At 51.3% G+C, this 23556-nt stretch overlaps 1 protein-coding gene across 2 annotated transcripts in view; it reads left to right on the top strand.

Annotated features, from left to right (window-relative positions):
* The first annotated feature begins 2489 nt into the window (after positions 1-2489).
* The window catches only part of SYK (spleen associated tyrosine kinase), a 69540-nt gene continuing 48473 nt past the window's right edge, over positions 2490-23556 (top strand). For both annotated transcript variants that reach the window (XM_047699212.1, XM_047699211.1), the window contains exon 1: positions 2490-2630. The gene's annotated coding sequence lies outside the window, so the exon portion shown is untranslated. The remainder of the gene's footprint in view (positions 2631-23556) is intronic.

Here is a 23556-nt window from a genome sequence, read left to right as displayed (position 1 = left end):
AAAACATGGGAAGGAAAATAATTTCTGAACTAGAATTCTTCACAACCCAAACCACTGACCCCGAGGGTGGAGCCTCTCTGGGGAGATGTGGAAGCTCCTTAAAGTCCCTCCTCCGTGTCCCGGGACACAAACAGAGAGCGAGGAAACAGCCTTCTAAGGAAGAGAAAGGCACAGAATCCGAGAACGCGGACTCCAAGATACGAGAACAAGGAAAGGAAGCTGACAGCAGAAACAGAATGAACCCTTGAGGAACCGCAGCCGAAATTTCCGGCCCAAATTCTGGCCGCCTGGGTGCTCTAGAGAAACCAGAAGCAGAGAATTCACCTTCAATTGTCCCAACACTAGTCTTAGCCTGGGCTTCTGGCGGGAGCCACGGCAAATCGTCTCCGAAAGTAAACGTCTTCTTCCTGTGCCTCACTGACTCTCTGCAAATGACCCCTCCGGGATGGTGAGTGGCTGACAGTGGCTGCGCCCGAGCCCACAGGGAAGTCAGGCACCATGAGTGAGAACCAGCGGAAACACACACGGAGACGCCAGGTGCCGATGACACGGCAGCACCAGAAAACAGATGGATTTACTATCCTTAAAGAAGAGAAATAAAACATCTGCAGGAACAGGAGACTTTAAAACGGACGGTGTGGGGAGTCCCCGAGACCATCAGGGTACAGGGTTTCACTAGGGGGGTCTCCAGCACTCAGAAGATATTCACAGCTTCGACATTCTAGGTGAAGGTTAATAGCAAAGTGGACAGAGGGAGAAGACCCACCGGGGGTTGGGGGGGCCGACAAGCTGGCAGAAACATGCTGACTTTTATTTGTTAAGATTTTATTTTGGGGACACCTGGGTCCCGCACTTCTCAGATTCTCGACGCATTCCCCTTGGAAGGAAAACACTGAAAGCACCTGTGTCTCTATGTGGGGAGTGAGTTGCCCGGAGCAGACTCGGGGAAGGGGGTCCCTGGCGAAGCCCAGACCGGGACAGACCAGTCTGCTCAGCGGGGAGCCTGCTTCTCCCTCTTGCTCTGCCACGCCCCCTGCTTGCGCTCTCTCACTCTCTCTCTGGCATGCAAATAAATAAAATCTTTTTAAAAAATGTATTTTAAGTTGTCTTTTAGAAAGGTTTTTACCCTAGGTATTTGTGTGATGATTTTAACACTTTTTTTCAAAATCGTCGTAAGCATGCAAAGTAACTTTAAAATGCCCCAGATGTGAGAGGGCCTGCAGGGGTGCAGACCAGCGGTGCATGAGAATGATCTAGAACCTCATTGCCGTGAGCTGCCCCTGGGGAAACACACCATCTTCTTCCACACCCAGCTTGCCCTTCTCATGCAAACTCAAAACAGGTCCTGCTGGTCCGTTTCCAACAACGTGGCCCACTCTGGAAACCTCCGTGTCCCGGCTCCGCAGCCTCTGTTTAGAGAGCGTGCTGGCTGTTCCACTGGCTGTTTGAAGCACCATCAAGTTCAGTGCTTAACAGACAGACCCTAAGAAAATCCCTCACTGGGTTAGAAGGAAATGGAAGAGAAGTTGGCAGGGGGAGAGAAAGAGGGGATGGGGAGTGTCTATATTTCCATAACTTTGCACTTCTCTGTGGCAGTTATAATCTAACACACTATAGACTTTACTTTGGGGGTGTGGTGGTGCTTAGGATACAATCTTTTAAAACACCACTGCCAGCCGCTGTCACCAAGAATCCCAGGGGCCGGCACTGCTTTATGGGAAAAATGTAAAGAGGGCTGTTCAACAGAAGAACGAGGCAAGAGGGTAGGGACAGGGGCCCAGGTAGGTGTTTTTTAAAATATTTTTTTAAATACTATGGTAAATATTAAACTTCCTTTATTTACCTTCAGGCAGGAGGACCGGTTGTGGGTACAAGGAAGCAAGTTAAAAACTCACTGTCATGAACCCTGAAATAAAGAGAGCCCCCGGAAAACACGGCGTTGGGGAAGACGGGCCCATCCAAACGTGCGCGGGGAAGTCTGGTGTTCACCGAGAGCCTCGGGCAGGGTTGCCTAGGGTCCTGTGTCACAGGTCCGCAGGAGGGCCTAGGACTGGTGATTGGAATACAGCACGCACTGAGCCCGATTATCTTCCCAAGCCACTGCCCTTAGGGTTGTCGGAGCTTCGAAGGACCAGGTGGCAGCTGGCGAGGTGGCTGGAGGGTCCTTTTGGCAGTGTCCCTTGTCTGTAGAGGAAGGCCCCTGGCTCGGGCCTGCTGCGGCTGGGAGGCAGGGCAGGGGGGCGCTAGCGGCGCTGGAGCCTGTCCTGAGCGCAGGGGCCCTGGGGCGCAAGGGAGGCAGTGCGGGCCAGGTGCGCGGGGGCGCCAGGGGCCCTCGGGGCGAGATCCCGGCGCAGGGGCCCTCGGGACCGGCCCGGGGCGCGGGGCACTCGGGAGCACCGGCGGGGGGCGGGCCCGGGGCACTGGGGCGCGGCGGCCGGGAGGAAGTGCGGGGCCTGCCCAGGCGCGTTAAGGAAGTTGCCCAAAATGAGGAAGAGCCTCGCGCCCGGCGCCTGAGGCCACTCCAGCGGCGGGAGGAGCGAAGAGGAGCGAGGAGGAGCGGGCGGTCCTGCGCTGCGCCCCGACCTGTCCCGGCGGCGTCCGGCGCCCCGCCCTCGGCTCACCTGGCACAGGTAGGTGTGCCGCGCGCGCCCTCCGCCCGGCAGCGGCGACCAGGAGCCCGCGGGCCCCGAGTGCGGGGAAGGCGGCGGCGGAGATGCTGCCGCTGCCCCCACCCCACACCCCCGGGCCCAGGTCTATGCCGGGCTCCGGGCGGGGCAGGGGCGCTCGGGGCCTCCCCCTTGACAAAGGAGGGACAATCTGATTGACTCTTAGGAATCAAAACGGGTAGGCGCTGCCAGCTTTTGTCCTAAACCGAGTGGTCTCGGGGTGGGACCTGCCGGGGCAGCAAGGGGCCGGGCGTGGTGCGGGAGCCAGCGGAGCGGAGAGGGCGGGCTGGGCTCCCCGGCGCCGGAAAGCGCACGTTGTCGTTTGGCCATTATATAGATCCGCCGGAAAATTCTACGGGCTTTATCGGGCAACCCAGGTGCAGATGTTCCGGCGCCTGCGGAGGGCCTAATATATCCCCGCCTTTTCCTACAGAAAGAAAGAGCAGTTGCAGGAGAACACCACACTTTCTGAGCCATTACTAGAATTTAGCAGGATTGCGCGTGGTGACCCGTTTTGGTGGTAAAGTAACTTAATTAGGCAGTAAGGAACTTGGAGAGCCAAGTGTAGTCGCTTGTAAGTTGGAGTTAAATATTGTTTGGGCAATATGGCTCCAAAACGTTAAGCCCACCTACGTAATTGTACAAAGGCAGTTGGGTTTTTGGTTCCCTAGAATGTTCGAGAACTAGAAAGAGCGCCATTGGAGAAGTTGCCGTTTGACTCTTTCTTGCGCTGGAAACAGTGTTGCAGGTTAGTTTTATCAGTTTGCCTGAATCACCAAAGATGCCACTGTTTCCTAGCAAACCCTGACAAGCCGTCGTTCTTTTCCTTAAACCCTGGAAGCATGTCGGCCTTAGTTAGGAACTGGAGATGCCCCACATCTGAATTTTCTAGTTAAAAAGGAGTTCATCTTGTGATGACTTGGAATTCCTGGAAGAAATGCAAATGATTCTAGCGTTTGAAGTCTTTGTTTTAGTAAGAACAAATTCAAATCTTTTAGGAAGGCAGCGTTTTAGTTAAAAGCAACTAAATTCATCAATCTGCTATCCACCCCACCCCCCCAAAAAAGTCCATCTAGGGCACGAATATATCTATCCTTGAGCTAAAACGTTGGAAAACTGGTAAAGTGTTACGTGTTTTATATGAGAAACTTTGTCTGTTAGAAATATTTTATCAAACTGTTTTGTTCCATCTCCATTATACTTTTGCTTCGATGTGTTTAGAGAACTTTTGCAGTAAAATAGAAATGGATTTGGAGTCTCTATATGTGCAGTGTTTTCATATGTAGGATTTTGTAAATAGGCTTAATAACTAGAATGTTTGTAAGGTTCTAAGCGAGGGTAAAAGTGGAAGTGTGTCCTTCAGGCCTTCACCTGCACAGAGGGATGAAATTGACAGATACTTTTATTGCTAGATCTGTATTTAAGAAATGACTCTCTTTAGCCTTCTACAGGCTCATACTTAATATTCTAAGCATAGGTCTGATTTCTCCGCTTTTATTTTATTTTATTTTATTTTAATCTTCTTGTCCTTTTTTTGATTTCTCTGTTTTTACACCAGAGACTTCTTGGTACATTATTATGCAGCACATGCCATGTCCATAATTATTTTCCAAAACCCTGGTGCTGATATGTTTTGGAATTGCGGGTCTTTCACAATTTAGAATTTAAATTGAGAATCTGAATTTCAACACTGAGAAAAACATTCTCCGAATCTGGAGAGGCACTGCCCCAGGCACGCTCCTACAATCCCACACCGTCCATATGCCTGCACCCACAGTGTGACTGGTCTTGCTCAGGGGAATAAACAGACTAAAATAGCTGTGTGTCCGTTTAGGGCAGATGTTGTCACCACGTGAGTTCCCTAAAACTCACCTCGAAACCTTGTTTCTGAGTTTTTACGCATTAGGATTTAAGGGACCCTTTAAGACCCCTGGGGGGCTGTTGTTTACTTTCCGGAAATAAATTACATTTCTACTTCACAGTAGCTCACACCCTCTGTGATTAAAAGGGCAGTTGTCCCTTTTCAGGGAGACTGAAGTAGCACGACTTCAACTGAAATTTTAGTGATCCCAATCCCAGTCCAGATCCCAGTGAGAACGGGACCCCTCGCCCTTCCGGATAAGCAGTGCTCTCCAGAGCAGGGCTCCCAGGTGGAAGGCCTGAGACGGAGAACTCAGGCAGGCACTGCCCTCCCTCACCGCTGCAGTGCGTCTTTGGAAGAAGCACTGCTTCCTGCTCCCTCCACGCCTGGCTCGCCGTCTGTCCGTCTGTCCGTCCTCTGGGTCTAAAGAGTGGCAGAGCACTTGCTACAATCCCAGCTAACTTTGCTTCCTCCTTGCCCCTTCTCCCCTCTGATCCCCATTTGCAAGTTTTAACATTTTCTTCCCTTTCTGGATTGGTTTCAGTATAGAGTGGAGTTGGGCCTGGGGGGAGAGTTATTTTTTAAAATAGTCCTGCACTGAACATTAATTTATTTTCTTTCAAAGTGACTGAAATCAAAAGGCAGAGTCTTCCTGAGAGACTGGCATCAAGCTCCCTGAATTAACTATGTCTCCTCTCTTGCTCTTCTGCCTTGCGTTTCAACAAGCTGGTTCTTTTTCACTTAGAAAAGCCGTTTTTTTGTTTTGTTTTGTTTTGGGCTGAGACCAGGACGAAACTGGACTGAGTGGATTTGAAAGGAGAAGTTCATTCATTCATTTGGGTGTCCTATTAGCGGGCACATTTTCTATGAGCTTATAGTTTCCATTTGGAAATTGTTTGCCTTTAAAAATTGATTATGTCGGCTTTGCCCTGTGAGTCTTAAAAGGGGGTCGAATTGGAATCTTAAGTGTAGGCCAAAGACACCAGTAGAGGAAAGAATATTGAGGTTGCATTACGGTAGGCTTAAGGAATCAAAAACGGCTCTCTCTTGATCTGTCCATTTCTGGAAACCACCAGAAATGGGTTCTGGAGGCTGCCGAAGGCTGATGGTGAGAGGAGGAAGTGAGTATTGAACAAAGAGCAGCGACACCCCAGTTACTAAGGAGGGTGAACTGGCAGCTTTCATGATGGATGGTATCTGGTCAGAGCATCCTCTGTCCTGGGGAACCTCCCTCTGACACTGGGGCCCAGGCTCCTAAGGCCCGAGAGGGCGCTACCCCCTTCTCAGGGCTGTGCTGGAGCACAGGAGGGGACCCAGGGTGGGAGGGTAAGTGAGGCACGGGCCCAGGTATGATCAAGACAGTGAAAGTGGGGGAGTGGGAAAGGATGGCCATGGGCCCAGGACCCAGTTTTAGGAAAACCCACAACTTAGATATTGGCTTGTTTATCTATGTTCTGTGGGGCTCCAAAGAGCATTTAATTGTCCAGCATGTGACCTTCCGCTTTCCCACTACAGCTGTTTGTCTTAACTGATAAATCTTCATTGCATTCTGGCCAGTCTGATAATTTCATAAAGCTGTCTGCTTCTGCTGACTGGTCGGGGAAGCGTTCTGCTGTGGCCAGAGTTGAGTTTTGCTTTTATGAAATTCTAATTTATAGCAATGCCTTCCCACCCTCCGGGGCTGCTCCCCTAAGCAAATTTTGCATCCTTTTAGCTGCTTCTTGTGGAATTCTCCACCTTATTTGCTGGTAATATGCTCATTTGTTGGTTTTGATGTGTCTTTGTTCAACAGTGTCTGTCAACTTCCTGCTCTGACAAAGGAGCCCTTGGCAGTCCCAGACCTGCACCCCCCACGGTCATCATGACGTCATTTGGGGCTGGGAAGCCCATTTGGTATTGATTGTGATGGTAGTGATTGTAGTGCGAGGTGTGTCATGTGGTTCCAGTTTACTTCTTGGAGACTTCTGTTGTTTTTCCTGGGTAAACACTTGCTTCTATGTCTTCTCAGTAGGCTCTGTGCCTGTGACGACATCTCCCTAACTCTCTGACGCAAAACCAACTCCCCCAACTTTCCCACTTTACCAGCTACGCCAGGAGATTGATCTGTTCCGATTTTCCCTTTTTTTTCTGGAACCCTTTGTCTCCTTGCTCAAGTCTGATGCCTTTCCCTGTCTTACTGCCCACGTATTAGTGAGGGAAGCCTGTCCAGGGGAACGGCTTCACTACAGACGCTTTTGCAAAGTGCCTCTCAGACCTTTGCTCTACCCGTTGGAGTCTTAACATACATCTGATCAGCAGCGCACATGTGCAGTGTGCCCATTGTAAGGCCACGGTAATAGTTGTTGAGAACATTCCCTCAAACCTTTTTATTTCTGGTAGGTATTATATATATGTTATATATATATACACGTATTACTTACATTTTTACTATACTGATTGTATCAATTACATAATATAATAAATACATTATATATAAACGTACTGTATTGTGTATAATATTATACTATATTAGATACAGTGTAGTGACTCCAGTTTTGGGCGCTGCATTTTATACCAGTTTCAGTGTCGCCTCTGTATTTGCTGTGACCCTGTGTTTTCTTATCCAGTCTATGGGGATGCATATTTTCCCGGGAATGGGGAGCCCATGCTGCTTTTTTTCAGGATGCCTGGCCTGGATCCCTTGGTCCTGAAGCATGTGCTGTGTGATTTTTAAGTCATACTCCCCGGGAAGCTTTCCTTGCCCAAATCACTAGGTGCTAGACAGAATCAGGTTGTGGGAGCAGGTAGTTGTTGGCGGGGGGTTGGGGGGATCCAGGGGGCAGGTGACACTCACGGGGAGACGGGGAGGAGACCTGTCAAAGCACTCCCACGTCCGTGGCCATGAGGCGTGTTGGTTCTTGGAGCATCTTGGGATGGGGCTCCTGAAGTCCACTTTATGGGACGAGTGGTGACCTCCTGCGGCCCCTTTGTGAGACCCTTGGGTGGTGCTTGGGTAGAGGTAGCATGCTGTGGTTATTTTCATCTTAAATGCTAAGAAAATTTGAGTTGTTTGATTGCTATGTGAAGAATCTCAGGAAGGCTCCTGAGTATCCTCATCAGCAGTGGTTGCGAGTAGGGGCCCGGAGCTCCTTTGGGTTCAAGTCCCATTCTGTATTGAAGCTCCCGTTTCTGTCTTTGGGAATGGAACGACCACGGGGTTCCATGGAGACACACCACAGGGACCCCGCGTGTGTGTGCCCACTCCTAGCCTGTGGCCATCTCCGCCTCCCCTACACGAGTGGCTCTGGGGGTCTGCTCCCGCAGTCTTGGGGGAGGCTAGTAATCGGACTCCCAAACAGGTCACAGGCCAGTAAGTACTATTTCTAAAGTGAGTTTCTCTAAGCTCCAATTTGGGAGAACCTTGTAGCATTTTTTTTTTTTTAATGTGTTAAATGCATGGCATGCCCTGGTATGTGTCCATTAGGGAAGAATTCGGATTTGATGGCACCCTGACACTCTCCGTGGCTGGCCCCTGTGCCCCAGCCCACCCTCTGTGGCAGGAAGGTGTGTTTTCTTCCACCTCAGCTCCTGCGTGTGTTTTTTTTTTTTTTAAAGATTTTATTTATTTATTTGACAGAGAGATCACAAGCAGGCAGAGAGGCAGGCAGAGAGAGAGGAGGAAGCAGGCTCCCCGCTGAGCAGAGAGCCGGATGCGGAGCTCGATCCCAGGACTCTGAGATCATGACCTGAGCTGAAGGCAGCGGCTTAACCCACTGAGCCACCCAGGTGCCCCCTGTGTGTGTTTTTTTAACAGCAATATCATTCTGCAACTTTCTTTTTCTAATCAACCACATGCCTGGGGTGGGGGGAGGTCTTCCCATCCGTGATCACTGCGTTTTATTCTGCAGACTCGAAAAGAAGCTCATTAACCTACGGACATTCAGCCCTCCCCACCCCCGCCCCACCAATTTCTGTTACTATGTTAATGCACGTGTCTCACCAAGCGAGCTGACCGGCCACCTAATTTTTATGAACAAAGCTGCAGTGAACGCCCCCCCCCCAGGCCTCTGGCATTCCCAGGGCACCACACCCTGGGCCCCACTCCCACCTCGCAGCGCCACCCCAGCCCCCTCACTAGGCTGGGCCCGTCTCTCCTTGTCTTTTGGGGTCAGCAGCAGTTCGCAGCTCCCGGGACGCAGCCTCCCTCGCTTCCCATCACAGTTACGGACTCACAGTCTGTCTTATGTTTTGATGCCTCCTCCGGCCTTTCTCTGCATTTATAGCTGCTGCACAGGCTTGGAGAGGAACTCCACCACTTCCTTTTCTTAGCAACCCCGATCAGCTGATGGTCATAGCTGTGTGAGGTTGTGACAGCGAGGAGGAAGGAGGGGAGCTTGCCGGAGCAGGCTGGATGACAGGCCGGGGTCTGCTTTGGGGTTCGCTGGGGTCCTGGCAGCTGTACCAGCCACCCTGGGGCTCGGGAAGGAAGTGTGTCCAAGGAAAGGGCTGCCCTGCCGTATCCGTGCTGACGATTGGGACATGGCCGGCCCAGGACCATAACTCGCTCAGAGGCACATGTGTGGAAGGGACCCCGGGGGCCTTCCAGTTCACCTGCTGAGAAGGTCAAGTGACTTGTCCAGTGGCTAAAGGGTGTGGCTGGGTTCCAAAGCCTCAGACTTCTGTGTGGCTCATCCGGACCCATGATTCCTACCTGCTGCTCTGACAAGGAGTGTAAAGGGGTCTGCCGTCGTGGGTAGCCAGGAGGTGGAGAGTCCTGCCCATGACACAGGGAGGCCCAAGGAGTCAGGGGGACCGGGCATGAGCTCCGCGCACCATGTGGTTACTATCTGTATAGCTTTGTCTGGGGAAATTTAGCTAATTCAATTGGAATTGGACAACCAGTCTTGAATCAATGACAGGTTAATACGAGAACATTGGATGCTTTCATGTTTTTGTCTCCTTTCAACACACGTTAAGCTTACTTCCAAGCTCACCACCACAGTGAAGCAGAGCCACTTGGAAGCTAGTTTGAGACAGTGCCCCAAGGCACTGTCTACACCACAGGCTGCCCCGTGAGGGGAAGAGTGGCTGCTCCCTATGGGCGCTCCTGCCACTGGGGCTGGGAGGGAACCCATGGAATGGAGCAGGGAGAAATTTTCCAACTTGGTGGCGTCCGATTGTGGAGACGTCTGTGGTGCCCGTGGGACTAAAGTGGTCTGGTCAGAGGAAGGCCACTCGAACGCTTCCGGGAAAGGACGTGCTCTAGAAGGAAGGCAGAAAGCCACGTGGGGTTCCCCACCAAGTTGTCGCCGGTGTTGGCAGAGACACACATGGCAGTTAACCCTTGCAGCTCGTCTCTTCTGGAAACTCTGGAAACCGTGTGCATATCCTTCCATAGAGGAATGGTATTGGTTTGCCAGGATTGCTGGAATGGAGGACCAGAGACTCGGGGGATTAATTAACGGTTCTGGAGGCCGGAGGTCTGAGATCAGCTGTCCGCAAGGAGGCCTCTCTCTCCGGCTTGTGGACGGAGTCTCCTCCCTCTGTCCTCACACCTTCTTCCATCTGTGTGCGTCTCGGTGTCGTGTCTTCCCCCTTTCCATGCGGATGGCCGTCATGCTGGATTAGGACCCACCATAATGGCCTCGTTCAAACTTAATCACCTCAGTGAAAACTCTCTTTCCACATAAAATCACATTCTGAGGTCCTGGGAAGTTAGGACTTCAACACACGAATCTGTGGGACATGGTGGGTCAGCCTGTCCCCTCCTCGTGGTGGCCATCTACACTGCCATCAAGAGCACGAGGGGACTCTCTGGGCTTCACCATGAAAGTCCCGGGGACACGATGAAACACAGGGCAGGTGAGGGGCAACAGGACCCCCAGGACCTTGAAGCAGAAGTGCAGCGGGTCGTGCAGAAACCGGCCCCACGTGCAGAACGTCAGCACGAGGCCGGCGGGGACGCTCCCGCCCGTCAGGGAAGGGGCGTGGGCTATTAGTCACCTTGGAAAAGCTTTACTTCTTAGACCAAAATAAGCTCCAGGCTGAGCAGAAAATGAAAACGTAACAGCAAGATCATAAAAGAAAAGACCGGGCGAGTTTTTAAGTAATTACGGTGTGAAGAAGGCCTTTCTTAAATATAACAGACCATACGAAACCAAGAAGTAGAGAGGTGAGTATCATTTCCTAGCATTTTAAGCAAGTCTCTATACAAAGGATAAAGAATGTATAAACAAGTGGCAAAACCCCGGAGAAAGACGCTTATTTTCAGCGTCCGAGGTGAAGGACTCATCTTGACATGCAGGGAGTTTTTTCAGATCGGTGAGAAACATGAACATAGTCAAGTAGAAGCCTCCACGGAGGACACAGACAAGCTGAGAAGGTGAACGACCCCCGTGCGTGGACATGGCCTGCCTCTGTGCAGTGCACGTTGGTCACAGCGCTGGCTCTGTGACCAGGCGTGGGGAAGGCGGACCCTCGCACGGTGGGCACTGGCAGGGTCCTCTTCTGGAATTTAAAACGCGCATGCGCTTTCCCTAGATAGTGTCACTTTCAGGAACTTGTTACACCTATAGAGTCGCAAAAGTGAAACAATGTAGCATATGGTAATTCATTGCAACATTTCATTTTGTAACACCCCTGGGTCGGGGCGGGGGTGGGGGAGACAGGAAAGGAAAGGAAAAAGGAAGCGCATGTCAGGAGGGGGCTTGGTTGGTTCGCTGGTGTCCTGTCCACGCGGCCTCATCCCACGCAGTGGTCTTTCTAAAAAATGTGGGCTCTTTGTAACCACAGTAGAAGGAGGTCCAAGTTATTGTTGACGAAAAAGCGACATGTAGTGTGTCTCCGTGCATTTGCTAAAACACATGCACACACGCGATAACGGGGCCACACGGATAACTCACCGTATGTAGGTGGGGGTCTGCCCGTGAAGGTGTGCGGCACGTGTGCAAATACACAGCGGGGTCTGCAAGGCAAGTCACCGACTATGAGCAGCATTTCCCTGGGGGGTGGCAGGCAGCGGGGGGGGGGGCGCGAGGAGGGCAGTAACATCAGGTTAGAGAAAAAGCAAGATGCGCCTTTGGACTCTGCCCAGAGACGTTTCTGGTATTTAGAATGATCAGGGTGAATGGGGAGGTACGCTTGGGCTGGGACTGGAGGAGAGCTAAGGCAGGACGGAGCATCCCCCGTGACTGGACGCTGGTCCCCGCATGAGGAGGGGTTCCTCCAGAGGTTGGCCAGCTTGCCCGAGGTGGTGCAGCTGGGGTCCTCCGCATGCCCCTGGCCATCGCCCGGGCTTGGTACACCCCTAGATGCTCAGGCTGTCTCCACACGTTCGGATGTGGTCTGGCTGGCGGCTCGCCTCTGGACTTTCCCCACAAGTGCAGCAGCTGAGGCTGAGAACAGGTGAGCGGGACTGCAGAGCACATGTCACGTCTTTAAAGCCTGGCCACGTTGCCATCAAGGTTGACTGTACTGGGGGACAGGGCATCATGGCAGCCACGCGTGCCTTTCTTTGCAAAGACTCTGATCCATCCCCACGGTGCACGGACGTGCGTGCATGCGCCCGTGGACGTGAGAAACAGAGAGGGCTCACTCGTCTTCACGCCTTCCTTTTGCGCTTGCATCATGAGGTCTGGATGTCTGAAGTTGGGGAAGAAGGACTGTGAAGCCGACGTCAGTGCGTTCTCTACACCAGTGCCGACTGCTAGCGGGTACGAGCACGCGGAATGATTCTCCGGGAAAGAATGTGCGGCCTGGTCTGATAGAAAGACTGGCCTGTCGCATTTTCCACCGGAGGGCATTCCCATCTGTCAGATGACTCTGGCTCCCCTGTACATGCGTAAGATGGTTATTTTCTCATGAGAAGGACACAAACAGGTCGCTCTGGGTTGAGAGCTGGGCCATCGTTTCTTGGTGTCTGTGGCTTGAATTTGGGGCCCCGCCAGTTGCAGTGGATGGTGACATGGGGACTGCTGTCGCTGTGGGCCTTTTGGGGACCATCTGTGGCTGTGCCCTCCCCGGTGCTGACACTGTCCATCCACGCGCCCACACAGGGCACAGCACCGTGCTCACCTGGGGAGCCCCCAGGACTCCTCCCACATGCCCATGCTTATCCTTTGTAACAGAACTTTTAGGACCACAGTTTTCACCCATAAATGTCCAGTTCCCAGAAGTGTTCCTCCAGCCCCTATCTGGGGTCGGCACGGGTGGCAGAGACAGGGCCCGCACAGGGTTCTGGCGTCCACCCTCTTTCTTGCTAGCTCATCTGCAGGACGAGGCTGGAAGTGCTGGTCCGATGCAGAACTCTGGGGCTCGCAGGTGCACGTCTGGGGTTCACAGACACACCACGCAGAGCACCAGCGGTCTGGCTTGCAAAGAAGAGGCCTCCTGCAGGGTGGTCGTGGCTCGTACAGGAAATCCAGGAGCTTGCATATTAGCCCCTGTTCATCCAGGGAGTGAAAAAGAGGGTCCTTCAGGGGCAAGGATTGAGAACTGTGTGGTTCTGTATAGGGCCAACAGCCACGTGTGGTCATGTACATTCCTGGTACTTAAAGGGAAACAAATTTCAAAATCAGTTCTCTGCCACATTTCAAGCCACACATTCAAGGGCAGGAGCCACCTGTGGCTCGTGGCTCCGTATGGGGCGGAGGGTGGAACAGCCTTTCCCTCGTGGTGGCACAGTCTAGTCCCACGCCTTCCCTCCCGGAGTCAGGAGACACAGGCTTCTACCCCTGCCCCCAGAAACCCCGTCTGTGGAGAGTGGACTGTAACGCTTGGCGCTTTTCCGCATGTGGACCCGGGTGCCTCCCGTTTCCTTAAAAGGGTCTGGCCCCAAGGTAAGAGGAGACCCCAAGTCTTGTCGACGGGAACTGGCTCAGCCCTTTCATCTGCAGTCGTGACATCAACTCAACATGACAGCCTTCCCTGACACACGCATGTGCACACATCACACACATCACACGTGCATGTAAGTGTGCACACCACACCCAGGGGCATGTGCACACACGCCAAACACACCAGTGTGGTCCAGCTCAGTGACGGGTCAGTAGTGAGTCTGAGACACTGGAGTGGTGTCCAGGTGTCGCCTGGCGGTGGTCCCGAGGGAGCAGCCTTGGAGAGAGTTATTCTTGGGTAAGTGTACTTGGTTCGGTTTGGTTTCTGGAAGAATCAGCTAGTGTCTCGTTCAGGAGGATTTTGAGGTCATGGAGAAAACCTTAATACTTGTTCATTTCTGTGCAATAATAAAAATAAATCCAACATCGTTTTCTCAAGATATTTGGAATCTGAGGTCCTGTCCACGTAGTAAGGGACGTCTGAAGCGGGAACACTCCGACAGAGGCAGAAAGAAGGAAATCACGCAGATTTCATGACGTGCTGTGTTCCTCGCCGTGCGGTGCTGGAGTCCGCACTGTGGGCTCCCGTGTGGGGAGCGGAGGGGAGGGTGTCCTGGAGAGGCCACGGCTGTGGGAGCCTGTGACACCGGGCACGGAGGCCCATGTCGCCAGGTGGGACCACCCCAGCTGGGCAACCGTCCCTGTCCCTGAGGCTCCAGCCCCGCCTCTCCCTGCAGGCCTGCAATTCGCCTGTTTCTGGAATTTCTGTGCTGCTTATTTGGACGAGAGATAAGGCAGCCCAAGAGCAACAGTGCTGAAGGGTTTGGGAATTCTGGAACTTTCTTTCATGATTCAGCCCGTTGTCAGGAAGTGTGGCAACACGAGCTTCCTACACGTAGCTGGGGGCCCGCCGGCCGCACTGACAAGGCAGCCAGGGGCGCGACGCTCTCATCTGCAGGACTGTGTCCGAGGATCCGGTGTGAGGGTCCCCGTCAGGATGGGGGTTCCCGGAACACTGCGGCTTCTTCGCAGCCGTGTGACTGGCCGCCGCCTGGGGCCGGCTCTGTCTGGGTCGACAGGGAGGCCCAGAACCTTCGGTGCAGGGTGGCCAGCGCGGAGCAGCGGTGCTGCAGCCCCCAATCCCCCCTCGGCCGCACCTGTCACCTGGAGAGGCTCCAAACCCCCACAGGGCCGGCCACGTCCCAGGAGGCTCTGAGCCCTTTGGGGCTGGAACCTCATCACCCAGCACTCTGAACAGTGCATCATCCGGGCTCTTCTAAGCTGTAGGCACAGTTGGGGGGGGGGGTTGCTGCGCTCTAGAACTTTCTTCCACTTGCTCGTCCAGCTTGCTCAGGAATGCAGGCCTCTGAGGACGCCCATCTCCGGGAGCAGGTGGCCTGGGCTCTGACACAGTGGTGGGGGCGGGCACGGGCACGGGGTCCGCGGGGCCGCTGAGCATCGGGAAGAGGGATAGCCCTGCTCCGGCCTTCCGATTCTTGGCAGACCATCCGAGCCTTCCCACCCCCCGTAGCACTGTGGTCCCCGAACTGAAATGGCACTGCCTCCTGCCAGCCTGAGCCCGCTGGACTGTCTGGCTCATGCTGGGCCCAGCGGCCCTGGGTCGGATGGGCTCCCGTCCTGGCAGGTGGCCGGGGACAAGTCTGAGGTCTGTCATTCACGCTCCCTGACAGGCTCCCAGGCTAGAGAATCCAGGAGAGAAGTCCTCTGGCTTCTGAAAAGCGACTTTTTTTTTTAGAGATTTTTTTTATTTGTCAGAGAGAGAGGAGAGCGAGCGAGCACAGGCAGACAGAATGGCAGGCAGAGGCAGAGGGAGAAGCAGGCTCCCCGCCAAGCAAGGAGCCCGATGCGGGACTCGATCCCAGGACGCTGGGATCATGACCTGAGCCGAAGGCAGCCGCTTAACCAACTGAGCCACCCAGGTGCCCCCTGAAAAGTGACTTTAACTGAAGCTCTGAACACCTGTCAGTTCCTGTGTTGAACTTCTCCTCCTCGGGGACCTCACAGACCAGGGGTCTCCTTTGTCTTCCTCACGTTTCTGGGCTGGACCCCTGGTGGATTCCCTCCCATCGTCCTGAAGCTCCTCCGTCCACCCTGTGCTCCGTGACTGAGCGTCTGCTCGCCTTCTGCCCTCCCCCTCCTCCCCGCTGTCCTCTTATGACTCTCCTCCCCTCCCCATTCACTTCGTGTCGCCGGTTGGAGCTGCTGTTTTTACCAAGCAGTGATTCTGGTGAGTGCTTGGATCCCATGGCTGTGTGTGTGTGTGTGTGTGTGTGTGTGGCCTTGACCTCACCTGCCCTTTGGGACAGGCTTCTGGTGACGGTCCCTAGGCCCCACCTGTCTCTGTCACCACTTCTCTCCTTGGATTGTGTCCCTGTCTCTGCACAGACCCAGGGTAGGCCCCTCCTCTTGGACATGAGTCATGCTAGGGAGTGGCCCAGGGGGGGTCTAGGCCTGCACAGTGCTTTCCTCATTCTCAGTAATGCTGTCAGTGTGAGTGTGTGTGTGTGTGTGTGAGAGAGAGAGAGAGAGAGAGAGAGAGAATTGGGTTAATATTCATTTCTCCCCAAGGAGCCTCCCCGCCATTCGGTTTGGTTTCAGAATCTTCTCCGCCCTGAAAATGTGGTTGATTCCCTACTTCTCAGTGGGACCCCTGCTCTGTGGGCTTGGCCTGAGGTCTGCAGCTGCCCCCATGTTCCCTGAGGGGTTTCACGCTGCCAGGGTGAGCTTTGCTGCGTTGGGTTCTGCTCCCACAGCCTGTCTGGGTGATTCCTGGCACTTCTCTTTCTGGTTCTTGTGAGGTCACTCCAGAGAGGACACAGTTGTGACATCTTTATCTGTCAACACACGAGCTATCTGAGGTTTTGGTATTTATCTTGAAGAGCATTTGTCATTTTCATTAAACAACTAAATTTCTTGAGGAACAGTTAAGAATAAACAAAATACAGTCAGAGTGACCAAGAGAGTCCATGGTCAGGCACTCTGCTGCCGGCCTCCCCAATCCGCACGGCCAGGCAGGGCTGTCTCCTCTGCTGGCTCTCTGTTCTCTTCAGCACATTGATTTATTGGCCAAGTTCCACCAGCCAGAATAGTGCTGGGTGCTGGGGCTTTAGCAGTAGCCAAGATCCTTCCCCGCACTCAGTCTGTTTCCGATCAGAGTGGGAGAAAGAGCAGGAGCCCAGCCCAGGCCTTGATCACACGTGACCTCATTCGTTCCTCATGGCAACCATCTGTTTAAGGGAACTTTTAAAAATACAGAAAAGTGCAACCACTCATAATTAACAAATATCTCCACTTTACCTTTTTTCTTCTTCTTTTCTTTTATTTTTGCCCTTATTTCTCCTAAAAGAACATTCTGAATAGAGTGAAAGCTACATCCTTTTTGCAGAGAGTAATTTGCCCAACACCAGAGAGCTGGTGAGCAGCCGGACTGACACTCAAGGTCGGGTCCCTCTGGGGGCAAAGTCTGCTCTTCGTCTTGTTTACTTTGCACGTTGCCGCGCTGTTTTACGCACGCGACGCTGAGTGGCTCGCCCACAGCAGATGTCGGCGTCCGCAGTAGTGGCGCAGACAGACTCGTTCACGGTGGACTGATGTTTGATGCGTGTATGTAAAGCCTGTGTTTTCGCGGTGCCAGGAACGTTTGCAGAGCCTGCAGACATGGCAAGGCGGGGCTGTCAGGGGCTGAGACGAATCAAGGCGTGAGTCTGGCCCCTACAACGGTATACTTACCGTTGTATGCGTGTCACGGTAACTGTCCCCGTCTCATTCCTGCGGCACAGATGCCCGTGTGAATACTCAGGAGGCTTCTCAGAGCGGGAGAGGGATGAACCTGTGACTTGCCTTCAGCTCCTTCTCCGAGATGAGGTGCTCTCTGTCCCCGGGGCCCGCAGGGTCTGTGTCTGCGAATTCACCCACTCGCTGAAATTCATTGGAGACTGTGAGCCCGGCGCTCATGGCGCCCTCGCGGGCCTTGACATGCCGAGAGCAGCAGGGGTCAGCTCACCCAGGAGTCAGGCGATGCTCGCGCCCAGCTCCGGCGGACGGACGCCCTCTGCCCACGCGTCATCTTGGTGTCGATCAAGTCCCACATCTTTTTTCTTTTTTTAATTTTTCTGCTTTTTGTGGGTGACTTTGGAGTTTGAAGCTAGAGTATGGTGTGGGGTCCTGCGTGCACGAGGCTACGAGGCCCCTTCTGGAGAGATGGCGTGTTCCATGGGCTTTCTTTGGGCAGGAGTTGCGCTGTTGCTGCTCGTGGCTCGGCGTTAATTAATCAATGATATAGATTAAATCAAGTGTCTTTAAACAGAAACACGCCAGGGTCAAGACTGCATGAACTGGTGCTTGGGCGTGTGGGATCACCACACCCGCCTCCCCAAACAAGCCTGTGCTTCCCCTCAAAGCAGCGGTCCTGTATTCACTAACTGTCTTCAAGGTAACTCTTTAGGAAGTGAATACCACACATGAGCACAACTGATTGTATTTTGTTTCTTTCTTGTACAAAGCAGGGAAATAATTTTTTTCAAGATTTTATTTATTTGAGCTAGAGAGAGAGAGCTAGGGAGAAGTGGGAGAAGCAGGCTCCTTGCTAAGCATGGAGTCCCACGTGGGGCTCGATCCCAGGACCCTGGGATCATGACCTGGGCTGAAGGCAGACACTTAAGCGACTGAGCCACCCAGGCATCCTCACAGCCAGTATGTCTAAGGAAATATGTTTCTTATAACCAGGGAGTGATTTTATGGCAGACTGACTTCCAGATGCACAAGCGGGTGACCGATGATGTAGTAACATGCACAGCCCCTGGGGGGGGTCCCTATGGCTCACACTGTTCAGACCCCCAGGCCCTTGGAGCTCACGTTCCACACAGGCTGACTTGGAAGGCGGGAGGCAGAAATCCTCAGGGCACATGATGAAGGGAGTGGGCATTTGCCTTCAATGGCTGTGGACTGCGTTGTCCAGTTTGGATGCAAGGGGAGGGGTCAACACCAGCCACTTGCCCACGTCCCCACCAGACACTGAACCAAAGCTTTGTTTTTTAACACGTTTTTGAGTTCCTCCAATGCACATGCAATTTATAAACCAGGGGTTAGGACAGGAGCTCTTAAAGGGCCACTTTGGTGAATTTCTGGAACTGAGTGAGGACTAATTTGAGAGAGAGAAACTCCCATGGGTTGTAGTCTTAACAAGACCTCCACTTGTTTGGTTTTTATCTATAAAAGTCTCATTTTGAGGATACCTGGAAAGCATTTTGCTCAGGTGTGGTAAGACACGCAGATGCGGAAATGATTGTCATGAAGGAAGAAGTGTTTGTGCTCAAAGATCCCTAGAAACAGGAGGGACCGCAGGGAGGAAGCACCGGGGTCTGTCACGAGGCAGAGGGAATTCGGAAAACAGGGGCAAACCTCGTGGTTTCTGCAGGAAAGGTGAGGCAGGGTATACAGGCCTGAGGTCCGTTCCTCTGAAAAATTTCATTAGGTTCTTGGGTGTCAGGGCTGTTCACCATGGCCTGATACCTGGCCCGAGGGTGTGAGATCCAGGGAAGGAGGTGGATGGGGGGGTTGGTTGGTTGGTTGGGATGAGAAAGGATCCATTGTAGGAGAGCCTTTACTGTCGACAGAAATTGTCCAACACTGCGAGGGGCAGTCTCTCTGGGATCCACTAGATCCAGGCATCAAAACATCAGAAATACAGAAAATAAGAAGAAGAATAAGAAAGTAATGAGAGAAATGATGTTTAAGAGCCTCATGCAGTTCTCATGATGACGGCTGAGAACGGGCCCCTCATGACTGGTGGTGGGAGGAGAAGCATCATTGCAAAATGCACCCGGAGCCTTCTCCACAAGAGGCTCCCCTCCAGGGAGAGGACCTTGTCACCGCTGTGTCCCAGCAAAAGGATTCCTCATACTCTGTTCCCCTCCTTGTGGAGGGGATGACACAGACCCATCACTAATGGGGGTAAGGCTTCAAGTAAACGGATTGGAACATAGCAGGCAGGAAAGGGAGTGTGGGTCTGGGAGAAAAAACGAGCTAGACCACTGGATAAACACTTGGGAAGGTCAAAGTTCTGTGACCGCGGTGCACTGAGAGCCCGAGAGTTAATGGCAACGTACGGGAAGCTCCCCTTCCGCGTACCTCACCTCCACACAGATAGGCATAGGGTGGCACCAGGTGGCCGCGGAAAGAATGAGGGCAAACACGCCTCTGAGAAGGAGTAGCTGGGGAAGGACACAGAAGTGAGACACAGAAGAACGTGAAGTCTTGCACCTGTGGCTACAGAAAACGTGGAATCCTAGTGTAGTAAGGGAAAACCTCACTCCTCGGTTCCTCCTGCCTGGTTCAATCCTGCCAGGTCTCCAGCAGCAACAACAACAAAAAACAAAAACAAAACAAGAAAACCAAACCCTTCCAGGTTTCGATAGAAAGAATGACAAGCATGCTAAAGGGGAAGCGAAAATACAGTCAACACAACAAGGATCCAGGAAACCCAGAGAAAGAAGAGAAAGCCAGAGAGAAAATCTTGAAAAAAGCCGGAGAGGGATGGAGACCCTACGCACAGAGGAACGAGAAGGGTTACTTATGGCAGACTTCCCGTCATAAACTGCAAACCAGAACTGAAGTTGTGAAATATTTGAAGAGTTGAGGGGGAAGAAGACACAAGGGCCGACCTAGCATCTTCTGTCTCGCTCAAGTGTCCTTCAAATGTGAAGGAGAAATCAAGACTTTCTGGGACAAACACACACGAAGAACATTTCCCACTAGCTGACTGGCCCTAGAGAAAGTATTAAAGGAAGTTTTTCAGACAGAAGGAAAAGGAGAGCGATCTGAAACTCGGATCTGCCTGAAGAAAGGAAGAGCATCGGAGAAGGAAAAAGTGAAGGTAAAATAAGATATTTTACTTTTCTTATTTTTAATTGATCCAAAAGGCAATCGTTCATTTAAAGCAATAGAAGTAACAGTGTACTAGTGATTCTCACATGTCGATAAGTGGAAAGAAAGGCAGGGTTGTCACAGATGCTGAAAGGGAAGATAGGAATGCTGTTAGGAGGTAGTGTATTGTATGTGGAGTGGATAGTGTCATTGGAAAGTTAGATTGAAAATTTAGGTTTTGGAGCACCTGGGTGGCTCAGTGGGTTAATCTTCTGCCTTCGGCTCAGGTCATGATCCCAGGGTCCTGGGATCGAGCTCCACATCGGGCTCTCTGCTCAGCGGAGAGCCTGCTTCCCCCTCTCCCTCTGCCTGTTGCTCTGCCTACTTGTGATCTCTTTCTGTCAAATAAATAAATAAAATCTTAAAAAAAAAAAAGAAAATTTAGGTTTTAAATGTATATTGTAAACTCCAGGGAAACCACTAAAATTTTTTAAAGTTATGCTGGAAAGATCTACAATGGAATGCTTATAGTAAAACCAGAGAAAAGCAGAAAAGCAAAATGTAGTAAAATGCTTGAGTAAAACCAGAGAAAGCAGAAAAAGAAGAGAACAAAGAGACGAAGAACAAATGCAATGAAAAAAAAGTTACAAATGTATTAAATATCAATCCAACTAAATAATCACTTTCTTTTTTTTTTTTTAAGATTTTACTTACTCATTTGACAGAGCAAGAGAGAGATCACAAGTAGGCAGAGCTGCAGGCAGAGAGCAGGGGTGTGGGAGGGGAAGCAGACTCCCCGCTGATCAGAGAGCCCGACTCGGGGCTCGATCCCAGGACTCTGAGACCATGACCTGAGCTGAAGGCAGAGGCTTAACCCACTGAGCCACCCAGGCACCCCAAATAATCACTTTCAAAGCAGATGGTCTAACTATCCCAGTTAAAGTACAGTGTTTATAGGAGTGGACCAAAAACACGACCCAAACCTATGTTGTCTACAAAAAACCTATCTCAGATGTAAAGACACCTACAGATTAATACAGGAATGGAGTAAGATATCCCCACCAATCAAAATAAAAATGGAATAGGTACATTAATTTTAGCTAAAACAGACGAGAAAAATAGAAGACTATCAGGGATAAAGAATAGTGTTACATGACAGCAAAGGGAGCAGTTATCCAAGGGCTGTCTTCGACATGTACATGCATGACAGCATCAAAATACACAAAGCAAACACTGATGGAACTGAAAGGAGAATGGGCAAACCCACGATTGCAACTGGAGATCTCCCATCACCTCCTGTCAGTAATTGATGGACCAAGTAGATAGAGAATTAATAGGGGTCACGATGACCAGAGCAGCACCATCAATCCCACTGGTCTGCTTGACACTCATAAACTGTTCGATCCAACAACGGAAAAATACGCATTCTTCTCAAACTCACATAGAACGCTCATCAAGACAGAGCACGTTCTTGGAAAATGTATATACACATACTTACATGAATAAAAAATAACAAATTATGTTCTCAGAATACAAGGGAATTAACCAGGAAATCAGTAACAGAAGGATAGCTGTAAATTCCCCCCAAATTTTTAAATTAAACAACTGACTTCTAAATGCACTGTAGGTCAAAGAAGTGTAAAGAGAACTGTAAAAGTATTTTGAACAGAATAAAAATACAACATAAAATTTATAGAATTTAGCAAAAATTGTGCTTAAAAGGAAATTTATGGAGTTAAGTACAAATATTAGATAAAAGGGATATTTATAAAATCCATAACCTGTGCTCCACCTTAGAAAACTGCAAACTAAAAGAGCAGAAAAAGCCTAAAGCAAGAAGAAAAGAAATAATTAAAATGAGAGCAGAAATCCTTGAAATTAAAAACAGGGAAACAATAGAGAAGAGAAAAATTACCGGTATCAGAAGTAGGAGACATCAGTACTGATACCATAGACATCAAAAAAACAGTGACCAGAGAGTGTGGAAGATTCTGTCCTCACAAATGTGATGGCAAACGTGAACCAGACTAGTTCCTGAAAGACACAAAGCACCTGGACTCATAGAAGTAGAAAGAGCCTCAGTAGCCTTGTCTCTTCAGTTGAAGTCAACGATTTAATAACCTCCTCCCTGCCGGGGTCGGGGTAGGTCCATGCTCAAATGGTTTTACTGGCGAATTGTGTCATACATTGAAGGAGGAAGTTATACCAATTTTCAATAATTTTCTCTTCCAGAAAATAGGGGCAGAGGGATGGAGACATGAGTGCGCCCTCATGTTCAGGTTCATGTAGACCCAGATGGAGAGAGAGAGAGACTTCAGGTGGTGCACACACAGCTGAAGGGTGCTTGTATGTACACTTCTCCGTCGTCTGAGGGGGTCTAGAGGCAGTGGCATTCTGGTAGCCGCGGACACACCTTGTGCTCAGATCTTGGTCTCTAATACCACCGCCCATCACAAGGAGTAGGGAAACGAGAGCGTGGAGGAGTGGACCGAGACGCATACTTGAGACACCCTCAGTATCTTCAGTGCAGTGCTCCCAAAACACGACACAAACCACAGTGACAGGGCCATTGGCCCAGGGCACAGGAACAGCTGGAGGGGATCCCAGTGGCCACACAAGGACTGTCAGAGCAACAGAGTAAAGTAATATTTCATTAAAACATGATGCATGAATTAAATAACCTTGAATCCATACTTAGATAAAATATAACTGAACACATAAATAAGAGGGGAGGATAGACCCATCTACTCTGCAGAAGAATTCCAGACAATTTATGTAGATCCTCTGCGCTCCAGGGGCCGGGACACTCCTCCCCTCTCCTGATGTATGGACAGCACAGAGTTTCTTCCTTCCAAACGGGGCAGGACAGGAAGAGGAGGGGATGGGGGAGATCACCTTCACAGTGGAGAAACCCGACAAACGCCAGCTCGGCCTGTGTCAAAGAGGAACCCTAACGGTGATAAGTCACGTCGATAGCGCACACCCTTGATCTGACGTGAGGTGGGTGGCACTTTCCCTGGGGGGTCTTTCTCCCCAAAACACATAACTTCAGTCTAACCATGGGAAAAACATCAGACAACCCAGCTGAGGGACCTTCTACAAACGGCCTGGGCAGTCTTCCTCAAAACCGTCGAGGCTGTGCAGGACCAGGAAAGTCTGAGGACTAGTCATAGCCAGCAGGTGCCTAAGGAGGTGTGAGAGCTCAGTACCGTGCGGTACCTGGGCTGGGGTCCGGGGACATAAAAAGAAGGCATTAGGTAAAAAACTAAGGAAATCCAGAGAAAGTAATAAATGAGGGGCTTTAGTTAACAATAATGGGTCACTGTTGGTT

Source organism: Lutra lutra, chromosome 13 (genome assembly GCF_902655055.1).
Source record: "Lutra lutra chromosome 13, mLutLut1.2, whole genome shotgun sequence".
Taxonomy (NCBI): Eukaryota; Metazoa; Chordata; class Mammalia; order Carnivora; family Mustelidae; genus Lutra; species Lutra lutra.
The sequence above is the reverse complement of the archived record's forward strand: the minus strand, read 5'-3'. Positions and strand labels throughout refer to the sequence as shown.